The sequence below is a fragment of the Eretmochelys imbricata genome, chromosome 11 (assembly GCF_965152235.1).
Source record: "Eretmochelys imbricata isolate rEreImb1 chromosome 11, rEreImb1.hap1, whole genome shotgun sequence".
NCBI classification, from domain to species: Eukaryota; Metazoa; Chordata; order Testudines; family Cheloniidae; genus Eretmochelys; species Eretmochelys imbricata.
The window spans coordinates 43,335,163-43,358,959 of NC_135582.1; the positions used below are offsets into that span (position 1 = coordinate 43,335,163).

At 42.8% G+C, this 23,797-nt stretch overlaps 1 long non-coding RNA gene across 1 annotated transcript; it reads right to left on the reverse strand.

Annotated features, from left to right (window-relative positions):
- Positions 1–8,051: 8,051 nt before the first annotated feature.
- Positions 8,052–23,386, reverse strand: LOC144272369 (uncharacterized). Its single transcript, XR_013347540.1, has 3 exons — positions 23,151–23,386; positions 13,680–13,727; positions 8,052–8,087 (listed from the first exon to the last, which is right to left on the reverse strand). It is a non-coding gene; the product is annotated as an uncharacterized LOC144272369 (long non-coding RNA).
- Between the last annotated feature and the right edge of the window lie 411 nt (positions 23,387–23,797).

Consider the following 23,797-nt stretch of genomic DNA (forward strand, 5'->3'; position numbering starts at 1 on the left):
AGAGCTGTCAGGATACCACGCCTTCAAGAGAACTCTGCTCTTCAAGAATCAGGAGCAGGGGGGAGTTACTTAAAAAAAAAGTTATTTAAAAATATTTCATTAACATTTTCAGCTGTTTTAAAGGTTAAAGCACATGCCAGAAAAAGTATCTGGTATGAGAGACAAAAACAAATATTGCTCCATGAAATCACTACACTAGCATAAAAACACACACACACACACACACTTACTTAGTAGGCTTAATGTGAGAATTTAGGGAACAGTATTCCTCCCCCCTTTTTTGACAGGAAATACTGTTTAGGCATTTTATATAGAGGGTTCTGCATTTGTGAAGGGATAATTTGCTCTAAAATATGTGGGCAACCAGCCTAAATTCTCTAATTGAGTAGTTTGCTCATAACCTAAGGCCATTAGGTGAATGTAAACTGTTACAGGCTTAGTAAAAAAAAAGTCCCATTAGGATTTTAGTATTTGTATGTGGTTGTGGGTTAGTGTGACTGTTTCCAAAATCATGGATTAATGAAAAGATCTTTTTCTCTGAGTTTGCAAATACCTGCTTTGAAATGCCCAAACTCAAATTAAGCCAAAGGGTTCTTTATTCCGGACCCCTCCTCCCCCAAAAAGGAAAAAAATACTTTTACAAGATCAAGGCTTTACTATGAGTTCCAAGGTGAATTATCTAGGATAAATCACAGACATATAGGCTTTTTTTAAAAAACACTAAATAATAAGAAAATCTCCCTCTTTATAAAACTTTTCATTCATTGAAGGCTCCCATAGTGATGCCTAGTTCAGTTTTGCTCTACAGTTAATAAACTCACCTTAATTTTGGGAGCCAGCTATGAGTACAATAAAAATGTCCAATGCAAGACTTACTTTCTCATCTAATATGAGAAAACTATGGCCCTTCCAGAAGTATTTAGCCTCAAGCTTTGTACACATATTTCACTAGTTAATGCTCATTATCATGCAAGATGCTCATAATTCTATGAGGAAGAAGACAAGTTTATGTGCAGATTCTGTATGCTGTTAACATTAAAACTTATGTTTTACCTACATTATACATATCCTCAGTTGAACAGTCTGTTCCTCTTTCCATTCCCAAGTTACCTTTAGCATTTTGTTTTTACTAACTTTCATATATATGCAAATGCTAAGAAATTAAGAGGAACCAGAAAACTAATGAAAATTAACATGAATGAGTGAGCCTGAATCCAGCCTACTATTTATAAATGTCTATCTGGGTAACAGGAAAAAGTATATATATTTGTATTTTAATTCTCCAGAAATAACTCAATCATTTGATTTTAAAATAGCTACCTTTATAGTTTTCCATATGCCTTCCTTTTTTCACACATTAAACTAGCTATAGTAGTGTTGTGACTGACAATACGACATTCCATGTTACCATTCCCCCTTGACTCTGAACTTTATATCTTAACATATAACTTGATAGGTTATTTCCTCTGAACTAAAATCTGACTTCTCTCTTGTTTGGTTCTAAAGAGTCTGAACTCTTTGTTATTTTCTTTGTACCAAATGAGACGTGTCCCCATTAGAATACACAAGCCCAACTTTTGTTCCCTTGAAACAGAAGCTGAAACAAATGCAAAGATGACATTCATAAGATAGGATTGCAGTGTCGCGGTCTTGGACATTACCTGGCTTTTTCTTATAACAAATTGAACATCTGCCTGAAACCACTTTTAGAGTGTTAGACTGAAATCCCTACCCAAGAGATGTTTTAGCGCAACAGTATGGATAAAGAAATATGAACTCCAAAGAAACAAGGTTCTAAAACAAACATGCCTTGAAAGAGACTCGCTACAGGAGAACGAGTGTGAAAAACTAGTTGTGGCAATGGAACCTGGTGCTAAACATTAAGAGAGAAATCCTGGCCCCACAGAAATCAATGGGAATTTTGCCATTGAGTTAAATAGGGCCAGGATTTCACCCCAGGAATTCCCACTGAAGTCATGGAAACTTCCAGGTACAGCTCAGCATCTCTCAGGATTAGGCCTCAAAAGCACAGCTCTTCTTGCAGTGGCAGCAGCTGTAGAGGTCCTAGATCCCAAAAGTGGTACAATTTCCACAACAGTTGGCAAATTTGCCAGTATAGTACAGAAGAACCAGAGGAGAATCTCAGAAGTGGAAGACAAAATGCCCTGCAACAAGGCCAGGTTGGTGTGCTCGGAGGAAGGATATGGAGACAATGAAAAAGAGCTGAACATTCTGAAAACCAGGGCTCCTAAGGCAAGCTTCATATTATACAAAGAGTCGGATTGCCCAGGGGATTAAATGAAATAACCCCAACAGCAGCTTCCCCAAGGCATTAAAATTGTATGTAAAAGGGATTAATTAAATAGAATTACATGGCTTGTTCCATCTCCCTGATGATCCAAAAAGATCATTGGTAATTATTATTATTTATATTCTGCCATTGATGTAAGTGACATTCTACAATAGATAAAGTGAGATAAACACCAAGTCCCTACTCTGGGGACTTTAAATATAAAGGCACTATGATGCCTTTATAAAGTACAGCACAAAACAAACACAGAAACATGCAATTGTAGAAGGTGGGTCTTCAGAAAAGTATTGAAGTAAGGAGGGATCTTGATGTACATGAAGTGGTAAGTTGCTCCAGCCATATCAGGAAGACATGGAGTGGATGAAGACAACAAAGGTAGCAGTCAAAAGAGAAGTGTGTACGGACTAAAGGGAAGCTTATAATGAAAATCTACAGCTAAAGGTTTTGGAATTGGTCAGAAAAATTAGTCAGCTTGACACTGCAAACCCAGTTCTCAGATTCTGAGATGATGCTGAACTTTGGATATGAAGTGAAACATTGGTGACAATCAGGAGATGCATTGCTGGAATTAAGAGGGTGCCTCTTAAAGTAGAAGGTTTCAGCAATGCAAGGCCTGTTTAAATCTGATTGTGCATAATTATATAGGGAGAGAAAGAATCAATGAAATCCCTCCCATACTTCTGGCATTACTATGACAGCTACTGATCTGATTCATGGTCAGATGCACATCATTTCAGTTTAACTCACAACCTCCCTCCACAGTTCTTTTAGCAGCAGCCGATGGAAACTGGGCTACAACCCTGATCTGGCATTTGTCAACACCACCACAGCTGATTCAGGTCACAAACTTTGGGTCCAATTCCACATTCACAACTCTGGCCCATTGCCATCCAGATCAATGCAGCCATAACACCGAACTCAGTACCATTCCAGCACCATTTTAATTTTAAGAAAGCAGAATGGAAGGGCTTCACCAATGACCTTGATGCCGTTGTAAAAAAGAACAAACCAACAACAGAAAATTATGACGAGTTTCTCAATGTAGCATACACTGTCTCGAAGAAGCATATTCCATGAGGCTGCAGAACAAACTATGTACCAGGGCAAACATCCAAGTTATCAGATCAGTATGCAAGATACAAGCAGAAATTTGAAGCAGACCTATTTGCTGAGTATACCATTGCAGCTGGCAAAGAATTGGTCTCTGCAGTAAAGGCAGAAAAACAGAAGTCATGGCAGAATCTCATTCAGAGTGTGGACATAACCCACAGCAGAATGAAAGCATGAATAATGGTCTGGAAGCTTAACAATGACCCAAGGAAGGCAGAGCAACACTACATTACTGCAGACCAGGTCACACACCAACTTCTAGAAAATGGCAGGGAACTGAACAAACAACCCAAGACAAGGCTTAAGCAGCAAGAAAACATAATTTGTGGGCACAATACCAATGACCAAATTAATTTCTAGAACTAACACCCTCAAGAATGGCAAAGCTCCCAGTCTAAATTCATACTGAACAAATCAAACATTCGGGACCAAAGTAGTCAAGTTGTTTAAGACATGTTCAACCACGTACAAAGTACCCAAGATCTGGCACCAAGCACATGTTGTGACACTGCTGAAGGCACAGAAGGTCACAATGGAGCCGAAGAACTTGAGACCTATAATCACTACTATGTCACCTCTACAAGCCATAGGAGCATCTCATTCTAAGCCGCCTATCACCACTTGATGAAAAGCACTTAATCCCAGAGCAAACTGGATTCTACCAAGGCAAATCATGCACTGGTCAAGTGCTGAACATCACTCAATACTTCAAAAATGGCTTTGAAAAGTGTGTGGGAACAGGCACCATATTAGTTGACCTATTAGCAGTGTATGACACAGCGAATCACTGAAGGCTCCTCACTAAAATATACAACGTGATGAAAGATCATCACCTTACATGACTGATGCAATCTCTACTAGAGAACTTACATTTTTACAGTGAACTATGCAGGAAGCAGAGCCAATGACAGCAACAGAAAAACAGTCTACCATAAGGGAGCATACGGTTGCCAATAATCTTCAACATCTACGCTAATGATTACTTAGTCCCATCTCAGCAAAAGAAGTTTTATCTATGCTAATAATATATGCTTTCCTGCCCAAGCCAAGGATCTCTTCCAGATCAAAACTACATTAATATCAGTGCTCTTTGGGCTCTCAGTCTATTACACCAAGAATCACTGTTGCGCAAACCCAGCCAAAATGCAACTGAGTCTCTTCCATCTTTGGAATTGTGAGGCCAATAGACAACTCAACATCACCTGGAATGGGGTGTCACTTGTCCAGTATTGAAATCCTGTCTACCTTGGATGCTAGACCACACTCTCTCCTTCAAGGTACATGTGGAGAAGACAAAAAGCAAAATTAGCATCCAGAACAACATACTCAGGAAGCTTGCAAATTCAAAACGGGGAACCAACTCAGCAGTACTAAAAGCCACCGCACTTGCACTTTGCTATTTGATGGCCAAATACACGTCTAGTTTGGGAAAGATTAGCTCATGCAAAGCAGCTGGACCCCATGCTGAATGACAGCTAACCTCTATATCACAGGATCTCTAAAACCAACAAATGTGAACAGCTTTTATGTGCTTGCCAGACTCACTCCACTGACTATTAGGAGAGCAGTCACATGCTAAATGGAATGCTTACGAAAGATACCAAAGATAAAGATACCAAATGTCTGTTACATAGCCACACTGCAGCAGTTAGTGCCTGAAATTGCAGAAGAGTTTCCTAACTGCAACAACCATTTTTAAAAAATTACTGATTTCTGCACAACTGGAAATGTGGTGCACACAGCTCAAAAAAATTAAATGAGGACAACAAAATGCACATTGATACTGCCAAATGCCTTTCCAGAGGTGCAGAGAAAGATTGATAGAGTTGAAGATATTTAAATCATCTCCAGACAAGAGATGGCAGGTCAAACGTCAATATGCAGATGTGGGGCTATTCCAATGACCCAAATATATGTGACTGCAGTGACACACAAAGCGTAGAACATCTGTTGGTCTGCCGACTCCGGGAGGAAAGGGTTGACCATGGAAAATCTTGCCAGTTCTATAAACCAGGCCATGTCATGTGCCCAACACTGGAAAAACTATGATTGTGATGGAAAGACACAAGAACAAGAAGTCTGTGCCCACTTTCTACTCCTCACAGCCTGCTGGTCACCAACAGGAGACGTACTGAGAGCACAGGAAAGACAGTATCCCTGTTCTCAGTTTCAGTGGCTGGAACCACAGTGGTCCCCAGCTGCTGGGAGGAATAATATACTGCATGGAAAATCCTATCAGCCCTGAAATGGTCTGAAACATGCTGTCACCATATGGGGATGGCATATGCAGAGTCCACTGAGCACACAGGAGTTGTGAAGTGATGATGGAGCATGCTCAGTGCAGATGGAATCTTCCATGAATTTAGCTGCCAAGTGGGAACTGAGATTGTTCAGAAGTTTATAACCTGGTCAAATTTGGATGGATTTTCACAGGAATGGCAAGAATCACATGTCTGACCCTAGGGTGACTCCCCTACCAAATTTCAAGCTGTTGCTCCAGAGCATGTAGACACAAGAGCCTCTCAACAAAACTGTTGTAAGATTATTTTTAACATGGGCAAATATATTTCACTAATCTCATTCTTGGAAATGACTATTTCTTTAAAGCTGAAACTTTTTTTTTTTTTTTAAAAAAAAAAAGAGAAGTCAGCCTCAGGCAGATACCTGAAATAGGAAATTTCACCCTTTATGGTTTCAGTTTGGCAATATCACAACCCCCTGAAAACAGGGTCTTATAATGGGAAGTGTTGGGCAACCTTAACTATCGGGCAATCTACATGACCTATAATGAATTTATAATTCATTTGAAAACAGAATAGTAGTAGTATTCATGTACAAATCAAGATTTTCCGTGGAGAAGAAGTGAATGAATTTTCATCATTCATTAATCATTTTCATGTCTTCATCACTAGTGTCATGACTCCAGCAAGATCAGCAGCTAGCTCCATTGGTGGTTCTGGTTTGTGTGACAGTGCAATACAGCCTTTCCATATTCACGCCAGAGCTGTTAATACGTTATGATGACTTGTCAAAGAACTGCTTTCTGAGTTGTTCTTTCACACAGTTTTTTAAAAAGTACCCCTCCCAAGTAAATTAAAAGCAGCAGTATTCTATCACATTATAGATCCTGAACTTTGAAACCAAAAACAGAAGGATGATTTTCTTATTAGTTGCATCAAATACTGTTGTTCTGAATTTAATTCATTACAGAATCAGGCTCACATTCAAAAAGAGTCTTCCTATGCAACAGTGGAAAGCAAATGATGATTTTATAGGATTGGGAAATTCGTTAGAAGGGATCCATCTCATTTCAAAAGAGAATAGCAGACTACGAGCAGCATATGCTTTCCTCCCTATTCCTTCTAAGCCTTGATTTCTGCACGTAAAGGTGCACTGCTTCCTGATCCCACCTCCCAAACCCCAGTCTGGAAGGCCCAGCTCTACGGTGCTTCAGGAGTTATCCAGTTTCCACACACATAATCCTGCTCTCTCTCCGAGCTCAAGGCTCGATCCCCTGCGCACGTGTGCACACACGCACGCACACACCCACACGCCCCCCCCCCCCCCGCCCAGGCCTGCTGTCTCCAAAGAGAGAAGCAAGATACTAGAGGTGGGCAAGTATCTGGTGTGTATGTGGTGGGAATTCTGCAGGTATTCTAATGTTTAAATGAATTCTCTTTGATGGCATTCACAGGCCCTCTTCTGTTTGCGTTCTTGACTATCCTAGCATAAAAATGGGAAATTTTAAGTAAACATTGCAGAATATCTGCAGAAAGCCTAAGGCTATGGCTACACTTCCAGCTGGAGATCTAATTCCCAGTTCAAGGAGACATATCAAGGCTAGCTCTGATCTAGCTAGTGCACTAAAAATACAGTGTAGCCATGGTAACACTAACATGTTACCATGATAACTAACAGGAGGGGCTACCCACCCCAACTACTGTTGTGGCAATTAGTCTAACTTTTGCCTTCTTAGGAAATTACCATGAAAAATAGGTCAATTTATTTTCAATAAAGAATGTTATAAACAGGTGCAAGACAGAAGGGCTGGATTAGTCCAAACAAAAATATATAATGATATAATGCAAGAACAGTTGAGATTATGCTTGTTAAAAAACAGATGATGCAGGTCCCCAAATTAATGAACCAAAATAGGTGTGTAGGGTATTAGGCCCAAAAGGTGGACAAAATAATGAGGGGATGGGCTATTCTACCCATCACTCCCCTTTTGGGTCCTTAAAGAAAGGCTTCGAGGGAGAAGTAAATACAGAGAGGCTATTGAATTGAGCTTTACCATCATGGCTGGTCTCTCACCATATTCTGGGACCCTGAGCCTGTGTCATCCTGATTCTGACCAGACCAGGCCAGAGAGAGGGATCCTGAGGACATCATCACCTCTACCAGCTCCAGCTGAATCCCATACACTATCTGGGATTAAACAGGATCAGATGTTAGCAGCAGCAGCTTCAGCTCATCTCAACTAAATTCTTGTCTTTTACCCAAAGAATAGTTATTATATTTGATACCATTGAAAAGACTATCAAATAAGACAGGGGGTTCCTTCTAAAAAAATTTTCCAGGTAAAAAGAAAGGGAAACAAAAATGCTTTTAAAATGCCTTACTTAATACTTACGTTTCAGATGTTTTCACTGTTTTTTCTTTTTTTCTGTAATAAAAAGTTTAAAAGATTTTTAAGGGCATGTTTGCCATGGTACTAAGCAAGCTGAAATCTCCATATACCAAATCATAGAATCATAGGACTGGAAAGGATCTTGAGATGTCATCTAATCCAATCCCCCGCACTCATGGCAGGACTCATCCCTGACAGATGTTTGTCTAACCTGCTCTTAAGTGATGGAGATTCCACAACTTTCTTAGGCAATTTATTCCAGTTCTTATCCCAGACCTTGTTTAACACTGTTTAATGTTGGACAGTGACTGGGTTAACATCTTTGGCCCATTTCTTCCATCTAAGTTAATACAACAATACATACCATCTGAGATGCTAAGTACCTACTTGGGCAGCTAGCCCCTCCCAGCACTCTGACTATGCTTTATTTTTAGCCCATTAGCTCAACCACAGCTAGTGCTGGTATGTCTCCCTGTGCTGAGAATTACACCCCCAGCTCAAAGCGTAGACCTACTCTAAGTGTCAGAATCGGGTTCCCCATGCAAATACATGACTATGAATTTCAAAAAATTTATAAATGTCAGTAATAGTACAAGAACCATGGTTCTAACAGGTACACTCAGTCAGGGAACAGAAACATACCATGTGGCCAATGGCAAAAAATAAAAGAAATTAAAGCACGGGAACTAAGTTTAAGCATATACATTGCCTTATTTTCAAAAGTGTTGACCACTGATATGGAGCTTCAGATGCTGAGCACCTCTGAAAGTCAAGCCACTTTTATTCAAGTGTTCAAATATAGAGTTAGGGATTTGGAATGTAGAATTTGACAATTAAACGGTCACAAACAAGCAAAAGACAAAATCATTCTTAGCCAAAAATATTTGAATTTAAACAGAAAATGAAAAAAAATATAATCTGTTGGTAGACATTTCATAAACAGAAAAAGTAGTGATATTACTGGAATAAGACACACAGAATTAATTTTTCACCCATTTCTACAACTATGAACTGCCTTCGCTCTTTTCCACTGCCTTTGTGCTGGGAAGAGTGACCCACCAACAGGTTCCTTCCAGGAATGTCTCCAGGATGATATTCATACCAGGTGCAATGGAGTTGCAGCAGGCCAATTTCATCCCGGTACCTCTAGAGGAGATTGGAACTAGCTCTGAGTAGATAGTTCCATAAATCTTTGCTGTGCTAGAACCTGACACCACATTCTGCCTTCTCCAGTCTTTTCATGTTCTTTGAGATCTCTCATCTGTTGTTGTCCTCCCAAGAACCATGTTCTACCCTTGATCTCTTTTAACACATTTTTATATTAAATCCTGAAAAGGATTTTATATCAACAGTTTAAGCTTTATTAACAGCCTAAGTTGATTTTATTTTAGCTTTAAACTGTCAAGTTTCTTGGGTTTACATTGGAAAGGGCTTATAGCATGATAAAAATCACAAGAACCCTAATTTTAAAATTTGTGGGTTGACATAAATAGTACTTACTAAACTGTCCTGCACAATAGATACAGAAACAGGATCTAACAATTCCAGGGAAGAGAGGAACAGGATCAAAGCCAGGCTTCAGAGACATATTTAATAATGTATTTCTGGTAAAGCAATAAAGTTTATAGTTAGGCCCCTGTTCACAAAAAGGACATTGTTTTGCTATGTTCTTCTTGCAAGTGTTATTTTATATGTTATGCATAAAGACAACTGTCAGTTCCATATGGGTGTACCAATGTGTTATGGAGATTAATCAAAAGGAAATATGTACGTTAAAATTGTGTGTGTCATTAAGAATCCTTTGCCAATGAAGTGGAACTCATATTATGGTCAACAGAGTGAATGCCTAATGCATAAAGTTGCACTGGACCTTCTGCACTTCTGGAAAAGTGATACAGATGGAATTGTTCATGCTTTTATTAAGCCAAATATTCTGTAACAGGGGGGAAAAAAAAAACAAGGGAAATATTGTGTGAAGATTGCCCTCACTGTGCTTTTCTACTGCCCTTCAATATAGAACATTGACTTAAACACTATGATAGCAGAGGAATGGAACGGAGAGATAGATTTTTACTATTTGAAAATGCTTGGGAGGAAAATACTATGTTGCTGAGTACATAGACGTATACTATGTATTGTATTTGAAATTAAGGTACATTTTAGTTTTATTAGATGATTATAGATCTAGTCATTTGAATCCCAGTTTCATCCACTGATTGTTTTTGGCCTGTAGATAAGCAGCAGCCCAAAGCCAGCAGCTGATACATAGCATGAGCCTCCTTGATGACTTCACACTTGTGAACCAACTTCTAAAAAACACACACATCTGAGATGTCATAACTGAAAAACAAAACTAAGATTCACTACACCCTTCATGTTAAATGGGGAAAATGAAATAGGGGGAGACAGAGATAATGTGGAGCATGAAAAGAGATAGTTGGAGATGAAAGTGAGATTTAAATTGTCCTTCCTCCCTCACCTCCTGGTGCAACCAAGCCTTCAGTAGCACTTTGCATTGTAAAAAGAAACCCTGAAAGGGAATTGAACAATGTTCCAATTTTAATTTTTATAACAAAGTGAGTTAAACACAGCTATTGGTCCTTTCAGCAGAAGTTTTTGGCCCCACGGGGATTAATGTCGCCTGAAAATGAGAAGATCAACAGTACATGAAGCTGGGCTGATGAGAGTATTATGAAAGGGAATGCTGACAAAATGCTGACATAACTCTGAAAGGATGCTACTGTGTTAAAAACAACAATACAGGGACCTTTGTTGTAATGCTGACTTATGTAAAGAGTAGATAAAAGGAGAATCATCTAAAGATTGAATTAAAGTCATGTTAATGATCAAACAAACCCACAGGAGAAAGGAAATGGAGAGAATTCTAGCATAATTCCCCATCCCATTGTGTCTATGTACTGAAGCATACATAACCCTACATCATCCAATCTCAGTCAGTGAATGAGCTTCCATAGCCTGCAACAAATGTGCATTGGTTATTGTTAAGTGACTAACAATGAATAAATAATGATCAAATGAGGATTACAGGAAAATGAGGAAACATCCAGAAAGGCAACAAAACACAGCCCTAGTATGATCCAGGAGTTCTCAATTGGCAATGAAGTCACTTAAGAAGCATGAAATAAAATTATACAGGAAGACATACAGGAAGCAAACCAAGAACTTAATGAATCCTACTGTGCAAAATACTTTTAAAAATGTGCATCTGCTTTCCACACCTACCAGTGAGGCAACCATGGGCTCCACAAGCTGAGCTAAGACCTGGTATAAATTTTCACACACACACACTTTGAAGGAAATATTTCCCAAAATTGAGAAAATGAACTGCTTTGAAGTGTTATCAGTACTAATTAATAACTTCACTTTGGCAAAGCTAGAAATACTCAGGGCTTGATTCTCCACTCTGGTGCACCAGGGTCATAACAGCAATAGAACTCTATTGATTTCCATTGTAAAAACTTATGTAACAGATTTGAGAACTGGGCCCTTGGTTTCATGTACCTGTTTCCCTCACATGTGCACCTTAGGATGGCTCAGGGGAATTTAGAGAATGAGATCCTCCCATCGTTCCAATGAGATATAGAGCTGTCCCACAAGAAAAAAAGTGGCACTGTCCCTGGACTCTGTAGCAGCTTCATTTAAATTAAAAATGTAGCGTTTTAATTAACTGAATGAATAGTATACTCTGTACAGTAACTCCAATGATAGTCACATTTATATACAATGTGATTTATTTTACAGGGACCCTATATTTTAGTTTTCAATATGCAAAAGATTTTGTATTGATAACACAAGTGCGCCATGGAAATTGTCTTTTGGGGCAGCTGGAAGTTTTGGCTAAGTAAGGGCTTTTGGCACCTTGAGAGGCAGATTGGGGTTGTGGGATAAAGCTGTTAAAATGAGCAGGAGTGAAGTAGTCATTAGTGTTGATATTTAGATTGTTATTAGGTAGCCAAGTTAACACCCCACTGAGATGGATCCTCTCACTCCGGTTCACTCCTCTTAGAGCTGTTGTCCAGTCTGTCTGCAGATTCTGGAAAACAACAATGCATTGTTTGTAACTGGTATTCACTTCTGGTTTTCAAAGTTGTCTTTAGAGCCCTGAGAACTAGAAAACCAATATTTTAAACACCAAGACTGCAGGTTCTTGAGCACAGTTCTGTGGGAGGAGTGGATAACGGGTGGATTCTGAGGCTGCAGTTGCCAAATACATTGAGCCCACACCATGCTCTTTCCACAGAAGAATGTACATGAAATATAATTAAGAGGAACAGCTACCTTTGTCTGGTGCCAGTTGTTTTTGTAGGGTTGCCTTGTTTATATTGTAAACAGGGGAGCCAAAACATGTACATTCACTGGAGCCTATTTTTAATCATCCATGAGCCTTTCCAAGATAGCAAGTGAATCTCCAATTCTTGTAACCCATCATATGGTGTGGGGAAATTTCCCTTTCCCCGAATTTGGCAAAGCAGCATCTCACTATCATTAGGAGGTGAAAGATTAATTTTGATATTTTAAAGAGTTTTTTAAAGCTGGTGGACTTAGAAATATTAGCAGAGTATTGAGAAGTAGGCAAGAACCAGCGGTTTTGAAGATTAAGGATATGCATCCAAAAATGGCCATCTTGCAAAAGCATGGAATACTACTAATACAATAACCCTGTCCTGTGAATCTCAGCCCATACACAGTCATACATGCTACCAGGGAGCACTGTCATTATAACGCCTGGTCCTGCTTCACTATTGGCTTACTGCCATATCATCTCCCAGGTCTGTTAAAGCTATAGAGGGAGAGTTACTGCTTTTTAGGGCAGCAATAACTTAGAATGCAAATGCACTGTAAATTTTGCTGCCTTGACAGTGCAACATGTCACATTGAACATTTTACCTCTATGTGGTTAAAAACAAAGGACCAAAATAATCTGTTCCAACTTACAGCCCTTTCACTTACATGCCATCACTTCAGTGGGACTGTGATGGATGGAAAGGAGGTTAGAATTTGTCCCTGAAGCTTAAAGTAATGGCGAGGCCATTTCTAGATATAAAACAATTGCTGGTTTCAAATGTAACTGATGCTGGCCCCAACTTGAACCACCTTTTATACACATTTACCAGGGGCTAAATATTCACACAAGTATACAGTAGTTTGTTTTCACTGCTTTTGGAATATTTTTGAATGCAGATCACATCTCTCTTTTCCCCCCACACCCTGAGTTAGAATTCAGTTCAGGTAAATATAGACTATCCCTTAGGAAACTAAATATGGCAACTACTCAGAGAGATTAAATGAGATTGTATGTTGTTTCTGTAAGTTGCAATTAGACAGCCAACAGCTTCACCTGTAAATACCAGATTGTAAAGGATAAAAGACCAGTGCCTGCTTCCTTCAGTAACATGCCTGAGTTTTTTCCCCCAAAGAGACAAAAAGCCACACACCTTTTTGCCAATTGTACTGAAAAATTATTTCAGTGGAGCCCATCTAATTGGGCACATCCCATTTATACCATATCTTTCCCCATTATGTGACCACAAAAGTAGTCTTGGTTCCTTAACGTGTGAAAAGCAGGTACTGTAGAGACAGAATGCTTCTCTCTTAGGTGAAACTTACCCCTCTTCAGGAGGGCTCCATGCTACTGTTGGGATGAGGCTCCATAGTCTGTAAAGGTAGCGGAACAAGAACACTGTAAATAAAGTGCATGAAGTGTTTTACCAGACCATTTCCAAGAAGCTATAAAGTAGGTAGGAGTAAGTCCACCCTGCTACAGCTGCCTACATCCAACTGTGGATCTAGCCCCAAATCTCCTATTTTTGGACAAAGATTCCTAGTAATAAATAAATAAATAAAAATAAATAAAATTTAAAAAAAAAATCAGGAGACAATGTTATTCACCTGAATCATCTCTGAAGAAAAAGAAAATATTGTTCAAAGTTTCCCAAGACACGTTTCTAAGAGCTGTTAAGAATTTGAATTGTTCTAAAATACAGATAGTTTTTCTTAAGCGGCTAGAAAACAAGAGCTTTATTCAGGACAATCAAGTCTATTGTTGAGAGCGGGCCTATTGTTAATTTTATTTAACTCTCACATTTTGTTCTCTACCTCCCAGCACCTCTCTTGAGCAAGTGAATGAAATGCATAGCACCCTCTGAGAGGGCAACCAGTGCTGTATTAGCAGAAGCGAATAGTGATGCAGTTTACACTTCTCTCTTGGGCCTCATCCAAAGCCCAGCAAAGTCCATAGGAGTCTAGAAGCCTTGCACAAGCACCACTCAAGTCCTCAGAATAGGGCATAGGTGTTCTTTTCCACTACTCTTATAGACTACATAGCCTCATTCCAACAGTAATACAAAGCCCTCAGCTCCTGGGCTTTTTACAGGTCCTTCCCATTCCTGCCCAGCTGTGCCTGAGTCTAATTAGCAACCTCCTTGTAGCCTATATCTCTCCCCTACCAGCTGCTTAATTGGTCAGTTAGGCTCACCTGGCCTAATTTAGCTTCTCAGGAGTCAGTGTGGGGAATATACCCATCACATGGTCCATCATGGTTCTGGCTCTAACTCTACTACCCACGCTCACTCACTTTGTTCCTCTACTTCATGCTTCCTTCCTTTGTCTTTTGTACCATCTGGGCTAATGAATTAATTAGCCTTTTAACTCTCTCCAGCCCATCCGAATCTATCGGTTGAAAGCAGGTCCCAAAGTCATGTGTGCAGCGGAGCAACTAATTGGAGTTGCAGTGAGCAGAGTACTGGCCCAGCTTCTGTTGCTCAGGGTGTTTTACCAGCACCCCCCGGCCTGGCATGGATGGACACCAGAGACCCCTGAGATATGGTCCATCCCGACCAGACCTACACCGTCCAGGGGCCACACCATCTTTGATAACTTATATTTGGTTCTGAACCTCCTGGAGCTCGGGTGTAAGAATGGTCTGTTGTTCGCCCTCCTGTCCCTGGACCAGGAGAAGGCATTCAACAGGATAGACCACAGGTATCTCCTGGGCTCTCGGCGGACGTTTGGCTTCAGGCTTCAATTTGTGGGTTTTCTCGAGGTGCTGTACATCTCCCTGGAGTGTTTGGTCAGGCTCAACTGGACCCTGACTGACACTGTCAGCTTCAGGCAGGGGGTGTGTCAGGGTGTCCGCTGTCAGGGCAGCTGTATACTCTGGTGATCGAGCCCTTCCTCTGTCTCCTCCATTGTAGGTTGATGGGGTTGGTGCTCCTTGAGCCAGAGATGCAGCAGGTCCTGTCAGCGTACGCTGACAATGTGCTCCTCGTGGTCCAGGACCCAGGTGACCTGCTGCAGGTGGAGGCCTGCCAGGCGATCTACTCGGCAGCCTTTCCACCCAGGTCAACTGGGTCAAGAGCTCTGGCCTGATGGTCAGGGCAGGGTGGCAGACAAGCTCCCTCTCACCTACGCTTCAAGCCATCAGGTGGAGTGCGGGTCCACTGCTCTATCTCCGTGTTTACTTTTCCACCACGCATCCTTCTGCGTTGGAGAACTGGCAGGATTTGGTGGGTGAGCAGCTGCGGAGATAGACAGGACTCCTCCAGTACCTCTCCCTGAGGGGGAGGGTACTGGTACTTAACCAACTAGTCCTGTCCATGCTCTGGCACCAGCTCAACACCCTGACCCCGGCTCCAGGGATCCTGGCCTGCCTCCAGAGGATAGCTCTGGAGTTCTTCTGGCCAGGACTGCACTGGGTCTCTGCAGGGGTTTTGAGTCTTCCCCTGGAGGAGGGAGGACAGGGCCTGGTCTGCCTCCACAGCCAACTCCATGTATTCCACCTCCAGGCCCTGCAGAGACTCCTTTATGGTGCAGGTAGTCCGGCATGGAGCACGTTGGTGCACTCCTTTCTCCTCCGCCTCCAAGGGCTCTGATACGACCAGCAACTCTTTTTTCTCCACCTGAGGGGTCTTCCGCGAGACCTATCCAAGCTGCCGGTCTTCTACCAGGACCTCCTCCAGACCTGGAAGCTGTTCTCGGTGACCAGGTCTGTTGTGGCCACCGAGGGGGTGGACCTCCTCATGGAGACCCTGCTACACAACCCCTAGCTTCGTGTGTAGGTGGCGGAATCCCCCCGGTGCACTGGAGGCTGGTCCTGGCAGAAACCACCAGAACTGGAGACCTCCTGGACTACAACAGCGGGCAGTGGGTGGATCCCCAAGTGCTCGGTCAGCGCATGGGGCTCTTCACCCTCCTGCGTGTGCTCCAGGAGAAAGGGGCAGCCTTGTCACCCACCTCTGGGGTTTTTCTTGAGTGGGTACTGCAAGAGGGTGCTCCCCACCCACCCCTTACCCCAGGCCCTCCGGACCTTTTCATGGGGCCCCTGTCCCGCAAGCCCTACTGGCCCTGTCCCTTCCACAATCTAAGACGGCTGCATGCCCTGCAGTCTGTTTGCTTCCAAAAAGTGCCAAGGAAACACCTTTACATGCTCATGCTCCACACATTTCACTTCCTCACCCTCATACCCTGACACCCTGATGTTCCACCCTGATACCAAATAGTGGGACTATCTACCACCTGTGGAGGGTAAGGAACCCCCGGTGGGCCAGCCTCTATTCCACCCTGGTCTCACGGCCTGCTGGGGATATTGGTTGGTGGCTCATCTATGGACATGTACCTGGTGCAGTTCACCCCATCCCTGACACCTGCCCCTTTTGCGGCATGAGGGAGAACCTGGCACATGCTTATCTCGAATGCACCAGGTTGCAGCCCCTATTCCGGCTCCTCCAGAACCTCCTGTTGAGGTTATGGCTGCACTTTTCCCCACACCTGTTTATACTCACACACCCTATCCATGGCCCCACAAAGTCGTGAGGCCTCCTCATCAACCTCCTCCTGGCCCTGGCCAAAGTGGCCATCTTCAACACCAGCAGGAGGATGCTAGACGAGGGGATGCTCTATGACTGTGGGGCCTATTTCCGCTCCTCCCTGGTCTCATGCATATGGGCAGAGTTCCTCTGGGCAGCTTCTAGACAGCTTCTGGCTCCCTAGATAGCTTTGAGGAGCAGTAGGCACTGTCCAGGGTTCTCTGCTCGGTGTCCCCCTCTTGATCCCTAGTTTTGAACCTGTAACCTTCACTCCTGACCCTGTTATTCCACAGTTGTCCCCTGTATTCAGTTGGTTCCTGGGTCCAGTGGTCCCTCCCAGGATTTCCAATAAGGCCAGAGACCCCTGAGACCTGGGAGGGCACCAACCCTGTCATCATCGGCATCCCTGGCCACCCAGTTCCCACTGACATCCCCCTCTTCTTCTGCCTGACACCACTTCTACTCAGGCCTTGGGGATAGTGCTCCTGTCATGCCCAGACAAGCAGGTGGGCCCTACCACCACTGTGTGCAGTCAGGCAGGGCCCACGAAGGAGGGGGCGACTGGATCATCTCCGGACTTGGGAGAGGGTCCACGTCAGGGGGAAGTCTCCCTTCCACCTTTCACTCCACCCCTGCCTCCCTGATGCCATCGCCCTCACCCCCTGGACCCACCCGCTTTGGCTAGCCCTCCACTGTCACCACCACCTTGGAGGGCTGAGTGCTTTTTCAGGGGAAGCACAGCAAGTGGAACATGTGAACTCAGCACCTCCACCTTGGTGTGGAGGGAGAGGAGGTCCCTGTAACACCATGAGGTGGCTGCTGCTGCTGAGCCTTTCACTGCTCCCCCCGCCCCTGTACCCTCATCCCCAGCCCCCGGTAAAGTCAGTGTGTGGAACCAGCTAAGGAGACATTTGACATCAGATGGGAGAAGGTGTCACCAGCTCCCAGAGTCCCTTTCTGAGGAGGCCTCGGAGGGAGCCCCCCCACCCTTTTGTCATTCATGCCCTTCATTGGCACCAAGCTAGAAATTGTCCCGGTTTCTGACCGGGTGGACCTGTGGTGGTGGGTGGAGACCTGCACTCCATCTTCTAGGAGATCATGGCCCTGGGTCTGACCCCTGTCACTCAGGGGGAGGACAGTCTGCATGATGGCTTTGTTGCACCACCCTCTCTTCCTCTCTCTCTCTTTCTCCAGGCGGCCATCTGCACTCTCGCTTTTGGGGCACCCCGATTCTCACCCACCTGCCTGGCCATAGAAGGCACGCCGTTCGAGGCTGCCAGACCCATTATGATAACGGCTGGTGCCAAGCAGCTGGGCCCCAAGTCTTTGGGTGTGTCCCTCTCTGAGGCAGTGCAGCTGCCCCTTTTATGATCTGGGAGCCTGGACCTAAGTAATCCCCTGCCTGCTGCCATGGTTGTGGGTGCCCCCAGGCCCGGCACTGTAGAGGGCCTTCTTCCCACATCTGCCCCCTCTACCCCAATGCCTGGTCAAGTGGTGCCATACCAGAGGCCTAGTTGCTGAGACCCCTAGTCCTGGTCCTGCTCCCATCCCTGGTCCTCATCCTGCCCTTTATCCTGATTCTGTCCCATCCCCACCTCTTCCCCTCCCCCCTCTGCTTCCCATGTCACAGCCGCCCCTGGGATTGTCTTGTTTCTCTTCTCTCCTGACAGCTCCCGGGAGGTGGCTTTTGTATTTCCCTCTCTGAGCTCTCCCCAGGCTGCTGCTCTCCCTCCACTGCCACTCCTTGTACTGGGGACTGAGGTGGGCTGTGCAGCGCCTGAAGAACCGGTGCACGCCGGGGGTCCACCCCATGTTTGTCAGTCTCTATAGGTCACAAGGCCATTCCAGGGGTGAAGCTGGAGGATGACCAGGAGTCTATGAACCGGGCCCCGCGTGTGCTGCAGGATGAGCTGCACCATTTCCTGGTAAACATTTGTGGCTCCAAGGGCAAGGTGCAGCTCACTCGCCAGCGCTGGCAGGACTTCCACCTCACTCTCTGGGCTGTGAGGAACATTTTGAGAGAGGGTAAGGGGACCAGGAAGCAGGATGCTGCAGCCTATTGGCAGACCCACTGCTTCCATTGCTCCCTGATCACCTTGGGGTTGATTGTAGGTTGCTGCGCTGCAGGGCCCTGTGAGAGCTGGCAGTGCTCCTGCCCACGAGGATCCTCTCTTGCCCCCATGATGAATCTGACCGCCTTCGGTACTCTGAACACCCAGGGCAGCAAGGAGAAGACCTTGCTGACTGCAATTGTGGGGGTTTTTTTGTTCTGCTCAATCATTCCACCATCCTATAGGCCCAACCTTGTGAGGTGGTGATTGTCTCTTGCAAAGTGATGAGCACCTTCCACTCCCACTGAGGAAAGTAGTGAGGTCAATGAAAACTGAGATGCTCAGAAGCCCACAGGATTGGGCTTTGTAGACTTTCATCGTCAGTGCTGGTGAAAAAGGTCCCAATCTGAGGGGCATGAACTGACATCAAGAGGTCTCAACAACCCTGCCATTGCTAAATGGTAGAGGGGCCCCAGGGCCTCCTGAAATGGAAAAGATTGGGAACTGCTGGAAAAGTGCATCAAAGTGAAAATGTTCTAACCATTGAAACTCCAGTGTTTTTCCATGTATCTAATACTGTGCAAAGCTGAAATTTGGCAAAGAATTGTCTGCTAAATGCAAACTCTGCTGAAATTTTCTTAGTCAGAGTCAGAAAAAGAAGATTATTCGGACCCAATTTTACATTTTTAATTACAAAAGTCTACGGATACAAAGTTACCTGTTGTCAGGACAATGCCATAATGGTGCCAGTGCAAGTCTGTAGAAGTGTCCGGTTACAAAGTCAAATAATGACTAAGCAGTATCAGCACATTTTTATGGAAAATGGTTTGATACTGAACCAGTGTCAGTGACAGCTTAAGGCGACTCACTTTTCACGCTCAGGTGAATGACAAACCAACAAGAGTTTAAGTAGATCACCGATGACACTGTGAAAGTGAGGACAAAATGCCACTGTATATGGCTGTTTGCTTAAAATATCAAGAGTAATAAAAAAGAATTTCATTACTAAAAGGGTTCCTATATAGCTAGGTACACCAAGAAACATCTAAAAATATATTCATTAAAATAATATTGATACTAAGCCATCATCTCATAAAGGCAAGGAAGTCAAGAGTCAGGACTGCTACAGGTTATATAAACTGAACCATTGTGCTACATCAAAAAGCCTGCAGTCCAAATGGGAGCTGGACATTCAATGAGTGCAGCATTTGCCCCTTCAATTCACAAAACTCTTTTCACCAATGAATAAGTATTATTTTTACATTTTTAATTACAGTTAATGTCTCATCTAATGCTGCAAACAGCATCCATCTTGTTGAAAAGCAATGTCATTTATGACATCACAAAGCAACTATGAATGCACCACCAACCAGGTTGCCTTACTGATAGAACACCTCAACATTTTATTTTGCTAAAAGCCATATCATCTCATGCACTGTAGTGTATACACGGCTCTGTTGCAATTTTATGCAATATTCTAGTATACATATATTTCTAAAATCTCTGGATAAGCATTCCTCCCTGCCACATTCTGATTTACGGAACCAGAATATGGCTTCCACTATATGCCAGCTGGGGGCCCAAAGCATACAGTCTTTGCAAAGCTAACCATATTTTACAGCATCATCAAGAAACACACTGGTGCTTTATATAATTATAATGGCTCCCCTGCCAAGACTCTTTGGGGTATTATAAAGTTCTTTCATTTACTGTGTGGGTAATTCCAAGAACCTCTCACCTGAGGTACTCAGTATCACCCAAATAGTAAATGAGAGAAGTTTATAATACACAAAAGAGACAGGCAGGGGAGCAGTTATAAATATATAGCAGCTGTGAGAGAACACAGTGGAAGAAACTGTAAACTACTTTCCAACTTGCTTTAATTTTTATGTAAATGTCCAAAGAAAAGACTTATTATTTAAACCAAATATAATATCCCATTTATATTAAATTTGGTTTAAATAATAAGTCTTTTCTTGTGACTATTAAGTCTGTATTAAAGGTGGCTGAGGACTGTTTTACATTCTCTTGTATAGGCCTGCCAGTGTCACACATGACTTCACTTTTCAGCAAGATGGCACTCAGTTGAAAAATACCCACTACAGTAAAAAATGTGTGATAAGATCCCACAACACTTGAAAATGGTACATCCCACTGGGAAAATATTCACTTTTCCATGAATTGTCCAAATATTGGTTCAGCTGTGTTGATTTTGAGAAGATTTCTAACTTATTCCGAATGATGAATTAGATAACTTGACTGGTAGAACATCTTTTTTTTCCAAAGGAGATGCAGGCTCATGCAATGGAATGGGCAGCGTGCTGTAGTGAAGATCTCATAACACACCCACCTGGATTTCCTTCTGAAAATACTTCATTTTAATAAACTGAGAAAGGATTTCCAAGGAACGAGAGAAATCAATCTAGCCAGCTTTCTGTTGTTTCCTGAAGCTTCATCTCCTGTCTGCCTATCAGGAGCTCTCAGCAGAGCTGTGAAAGCAGCTCTTGGCTCCAGTCATGCAAACCCTTACTCATGTGTCTGCCCACAGCTATGAAAACAAAGTTTTTCTACTTGCCTACCTATCCTGCTGCAGCCCTTTGTTTACTCAGGTGAGCTCTCCTGGATCCTCCACATTGGGCATTCAATTTATACACTCCCCCAACCTGCCTCCTTCTCTGCCATGACACAACCAGCCATCCTCTCTATGCTTTATTTCTCCACATGCAATTCCCACCTAGTGTATTTTATCTTACATTTACATACTCCTCAAATATCCACTATCCTCATCCCATCTACAGCAACCTCCTCATGCTTCCTTACATACTTCCCAAATTCAGCATTCCCCCTAAGCCACAACAACATTCTAAGATACCCCATTCCACTACTCACCCAACTACCACAAATCTCTCAGTTCACACACATATATTTCAAATTTGCTAGCCATTCTAAAAAAGAATTCAGAGGCAGAAAAGTTAAAATGCAATATTTACTATCCACTGTATTATTCTTGGTGTCAATAAAACAGAAACACTTGTTTTCTTACAGGCATTATGGTCTAGCCAAAACTGTTCATGGATACAGACAAACTTATGCTAATCCTGTTTTATTTGTATTATGTAAACACTTGGTGACTTCCTATCTAAAATGACTTTCTCCGGGTGATGCATTTGACTCTAGGAATGCAGTCTAAGGGATATCAGTTTGCATGGCTTCTTGAGAACTCCATGCAAGTTACAATACCTTGAAGTTTTGTGGTTAACAGTTGCTTTTACAGTATTTCCCCTTTTCTTGTTTACTCATTTTTAATTTTATTATACTACTCTATCTAAGCCCTGTTCATTGATCAGCCTAGCCATCACTTCAGTGGCACTTCCTTAAGGGCTAAAATGCTTTAATCTTTGAAATTTAATAAGGGTTCAAATCTCATCTCAGATCTGCCCATACACAGAGCAAAAGTGAAAAAACATATGCATTTTAGCTGGTGGCAGCAGCATAAGATCAAAAGCATAGCAAAAGGTCTATTAGTTTAGATATGAATTCCATACTCCACAAGGCCTATTAGGACAGATATGCATCCTCTGAAAAAACTTACTAGGACAGATATGCTTATTCCCAAAAAATTATCCTCCAAAAAGCCATGCTCTGGCCAAAGTGGGAAGTCAAGTCTAAGTTCTATACAAAGTTGCAATCCATATGTGAAATCCAACATTCAAGGACTTTATATAGATTAATGATAACCTGTATGAAATTTTTGGTTCATAAACCAGTGAAATACATTTGTCCATATCGGTAGCTATTTCCTTAGAAGAAATTTAAGTAATGTATATGGGTAATATTCTTTAATAAGTAGATGAACACAATGTAACAAAAGCTACAGTACAATAGTTGCTAGTTAACTCTTTCAAAGCACCACGTGGAAAAGAATACAACTAAATGGAAATTGCTTATACAAAATGTGAAAAGCAACTGCAGAACTTTATAACGTGTGGCATGCTGCTCAATGTAATTAAAAGCATATCATACCCTGGTTTTATCAAATGAGCCACTTCACAGGCAAAAGCTCAACCTTTGACATCCAGCTCTTTGTTGAGAAGCATGTCATATGTGCTGATCTAAGACCCTGTTGAACTCAGGCTATTCTCCATTGGTGATGTCTCATAGAAAGGGTAAGATATACATTATTTTTTGGATATTGAGAATAATATATCAAAATCTATACATACCGGCTCCCCTGTTGACCTCAGAAGAGGGTTCAAAATCCAGGTCCTAAACTGCAGGCATTACACGGATTGTGACTAGGTTATCTCAGAAACCACCTTACCCCCCTTGATCTCCTGAGACAAGTAACTTTCAGGTTCAAACTACCAGGCGATGAGAACACAGCATTCTTGATGGTGTGACCCCGGCTTTGAAACTCAAATTTCTAAAAAATTAGAATGACCCCCGCACCTGATGTTGTTCCATGAAGGTTGTGCTGACAAGAATTCAGCTGCAGGATATAGCCAGTAAAGTAAACACAGCCCAGGGCTGTCAGTCAAACTGTTCGCTAGGCGACCTTAACAGGTCCATGCATGCGCAGAAGGAATTCCTTATCTAAGGAGTGGGCAGTGCTCCAAAACCCTTGGCACGCCACCAGTGTCAACTGAGTAAGGCAGCTGTTACGCTAACCACACGTTGTGAATTTAGTGGTAATGCAGGATAGCGCAGCAAGGCTGCAGTTACATGGAACTCGGAACACCACCTATAGTCATGAATCGTACGAAAGGCACCTGTTAACCAACGATAATAATGATGGTTCATATGACAGGTGGATGGACCTTTGTTGACTGGTTGATTGTCCGATAGCTAGTAAATATAAGTTATGTGCTTT